This window comes from Callospermophilus lateralis, unplaced genomic scaffold, assembly GCF_048772815.1.
Source record: "Callospermophilus lateralis isolate mCalLat2 unplaced genomic scaffold, mCalLat2.hap1 Scaffold_144, whole genome shotgun sequence".
NCBI classification, from domain to species: domain Eukaryota; kingdom Metazoa; phylum Chordata; class Mammalia; order Rodentia; family Sciuridae; genus Callospermophilus; species Callospermophilus lateralis.
Window position 1 is genome coordinate 1,298,786 of NW_027512584.1, and position 4,074 is coordinate 1,302,859.

At 34.9% G+C, this 4,074-nt stretch overlaps 1 pseudogene; it reads right to left on the reverse strand.

The window, feature by feature from the left end:
• Positions 1–529: 529 nt before the first annotated feature.
• LOC143398910 (jupiter microtubule associated homolog 1 pseudogene) lies at positions 530–890 on the reverse strand (annotated as a pseudogene).
• Between the last annotated feature and the right edge of the window lie 3,184 nt (positions 891–4,074).

The window sequence follows — 4,074 nt, forward strand, 5'->3', positions numbered from 1 at the left end:
TACGCAAATTGTCTCAAAGAAAATAGAAAATCTCAGTTTTTATTAACAAATGAATTTAGTTATTAAAAATTTACCATAATAGGATGACCAGCTCAAGAATTTTATTATTTAGATCCACCGAACACTCCAAGTACAGACAATTCAAATTTTATATAAAGTCTCATTTTTAAAAATTTATTTTTTAGGTGTAGATGGACACAACACAATGCCTTTATTTTTATGTTGTGCTGAGGATCGAACCCCTGGGTCCCATCCTTGTTAGGCGAGTGCTCTACCGCTGAGCCACAATCTCAGCCCAAAAAGTCTCATTTTTTAAGTGCATATTTTTAATAAAACAAATTCAAAATATACAGAGTCAGGCTCAAGTTGGGCATTCACAAGCATGAAGAAAACAAACAAAATGACAATGTTCAGGGTAGTTAGTGAACTCAAGACCAGGCTGGACTTACTGCCAGGAGGGTTTCTCCTGGGTGGTATAGGCACAGGGACCAAGGGCCTGAGCACTGGCCAAGCAGGCAAGTGGTTTTCTTCACTCTGCCCCAGGCTGCCTTTCAGGTCTGTGTCCCCATTTTTATGAATGTCACCTTCTCCCTTCAGATCTAAGAAGTTTCCACCTCTTGCTTCTGAAGAATTTCTTCTCTTTCATCAAGATGATTCCAAATCTTTGCTTCCACCACTATCTTTGGCACCTGCCAACTTGGCCCAAGAAGGGGGATTTCTTCAGGTGTTCCAAAGATGCCAGAGGCCATTTCATTCTTTCTCATGGATGATTCTGTTGGTTCATCAAATCCTAAGGAGGAATTGGATCCACCAGCAAAAGGAGGCTGCAAATCCCAGAAGCTATTCCTGATCTGAGGGTCAAGACCCTTGAAGGTGTTGGTGTTGGTCATGGCCTCAGGGAGCGAGGTAGGCTGGTGCAAGGCAGACTGCTAAAATCGATGGTTACAAGTGGCTCGGAGGAGCTCCAGACCCACAACTGGTCACCACTGCATGAGCCTCCACCCAGAAAGTTTCTTATAATGTTAGATTTTTACTTACCCTCTTTTCAAGCATATCCACTTTTAGAATTCTCTTAATTTCATAAGAGAAATTGAAATATATACTCATATAAAATATTCTACTCATATCAATCAATTTTACAAATTGGATGGATTTAGGAAAAAAAAAAGAATGAAGAACCATGGGGATTTCAGGCCAGTGAATTTTAAATTAAAAATATTTATTCATGAAAGATGAAATAATTTACATAAAACTAAGAAATATATAGTGAATGATTCTCATTCATTTACTCTAGGACTTGCATTCATTTAATTATTAAAACAATATAAAATGATTTTTAAGAGTCACAAATATCTACCGCATGAGCATTCCTGAGAAATAAGTGACATCAGCTCTGTGGACAATACCAACTACTTCTCTATGGCCAACATTGTCTAATTTATCTACATTTATATTAAAATGTAAATAAAATGGAGATGAGTATGTATTTCTTTTAACAAAAAATCTCCAAATATAAAAATCAATTCCCAGTAAATTCAGATTTATGATACCCATTAATGACTCATATTTTATTGACAATACATCCATTTTCTTAGGCATTAATTAAAAAGTAACTTCAAAATTTGCCCATTAAAGAATTCTTTAATGTATATGGCTTAATGTAATGCTTTCTACCTTAAAATATTAGATTGGATTTCAAGAACATACAAATTACATGACATTACACATTTGCATTGAGCACTTTTGAGCACTTAAATAGTGTTTTAGATATTGGGATGTTTATTTAAATATGCTGCCCAAATTTTGTGGTCTCAGGAATTTCAATTATAGTTGGAAAGTTAAAAATAAATTCATATATTGATAAGGGCTTCCAAAAATATAAAGCACATGAGTATTTCTCAAATTCTCTAAAGTCTGTGAATTCTGCCAATTCTCTGAAGTGGGTTCTAATAACTGATTTTCAATCAGAAAACAGAAACTCAGAGCCATTAAATTACAGGATTATTTTGGATTCTGACTGATTGATTTTGTTCTTACCCCTCTTTATGAACATGCCAATCTCCAATAGGTTGTACTACATATTTATGCCAACCAATTAGCCATTTTAATTTTCTATTTTCTGTATGTTTGTTGACTTGATTTGGGGTTCTATGATTTGTGAAAATAAACTAGACATCAATAAATTAGACATCTGACTTCTCACATTTTTTTTTACTTTTTTACTTTATTTTTACTTTTTCATTACAGATTTTCTTGAACTTTTATATATTATTAATCACCTATCAAAAGTTAACTTTCGAAAATATAGCAATGAAAAGTGTCAACTTAGATTTTAAAATTGATTTATCATTGATATAGGTAATTGTCCATAGTGTCTTAGAAATGGCTAATGTATATAGCAAAATACTGTGTGAAGTGTCAATCTATCATGTCAAAACTCCTTATATAAAAATGGTGGTTCAAATACAATCAAGAAGTAATTATATATGGTTGGGGTTTTAGCTCCAGAAACAGCCCCTCCCACAAAACTTATATGATACTTATTACCTTCATTCAGGTATCTTATAATACAGAGATAGAAGCACATGAAAAGGTAAATAATAAGGAGATAAAACTGAATTTTAAAATGAAAGAATATTTTATAAGGTCATACCTAATTAGATGTATTTTTATATAAAAGTAAAGTTTTTTGTTCAAAGAGAGTGTAATCACTATAAATTGAAATGTTCTATGCAGCTTTTATAATGGAGAGTCAAGTCCCAGATTGGCTTTAAAAATTGTTTATGTTTTTGTTCATCTTACTTTTGGTATTGATTAGCATTAGAGTAAAGAACATAAGCTTCATTTAGCTGGGTTGAAAGAGAATCCAACAAAATGGTAGGACTTTCAGTGCCATTGGCAGTTAGGAGAACCCACAGCAATGTGAAGAAGTGGGTACCACAATAGAGAGGAGCCCTCATCATTGCTGAGATGGAAGAAAGGAAAAAACGGGAAATCTTACTGGATCTCTCAGAGAGCTGTAGTCATGTATGAAAGTTTGACCTTACATAAAGAAAGAGCAGTTGTCAAATCACTAGACCAGAGGAAAGGAGAAGAAGAGAGCCATAGCCCACACTCCACCCACTGCATACCCTGCCTTCTCTAGCAGTATTCCTCATTGCCTCAACACACCTGGAAGTCAAATGGCTAAGAAGAACAAGCACTGCTTTCTGGTTAACCCTGCAGTGCAAATTCACAATCAAGAGAAGAAGAGAATGGACTGAATGAGAACAAATAATCAGCCCATTTTCCATGGTCAAAGAGATTCCAAATTTATTCCCAGCCTAGAGGGAGGGAGGTGAGGAGAGCAGAGGAATGGTAAATCCCCAGGACTCACGCAGGAAGGGAAAGCAACTGAGATAAACATTGAGTCGACAGAAAACCTGACCACAGATCTTGGAGGCAGAGTGGGATTGCATACAGCACGGAGTTTCATCAGAAACTCCCAGATCATCAGGAGTTAAGCACAAGAGTTTGCATTGACACACAGAGGGTTAAGTCTAGCTAAGTCCAAGTTATGAGCAGGCGACCCATTTTGCCATCCACCTTGCTGTTGTTTTGTTTGCGTTTTACATTTTGATTTTTATATTTACTCACTTCTGCTCACTCTTGTTTCAATTTGTTTGTTTGTTTGTTTCTTTTTTTTTTTTACTCTTCAACTACTGTTCTACTTGTCTTTTCAACCTCCGGTCCAGCTTTTAAAATTCTCTTTCTTCTTCAAGCCTACTTTAAGTGCTGCTCTTAGGTAAAACCGGTTTTATTGCTTTCTTTTGGTCTCCCACCCACAATGATTTTCCTGAGCTTCAATTGCACTTCTACGATGAACCACACAATTTAGTACTGATTGATTTCTAAATGTTCATAAGTGTTCATCTTACTTCACTTCAGAATTGAAAGTAAAGACATAATTTTCCTCTTAAATTTCGATATACCCTTTATTCCACAGCATAAATCAGAATTCAAGCAGCATAATATAGTTAAGTATGTATTCTTACAAAATCACACATTTAATTTAATTTTGTCCTTAATTTCTTC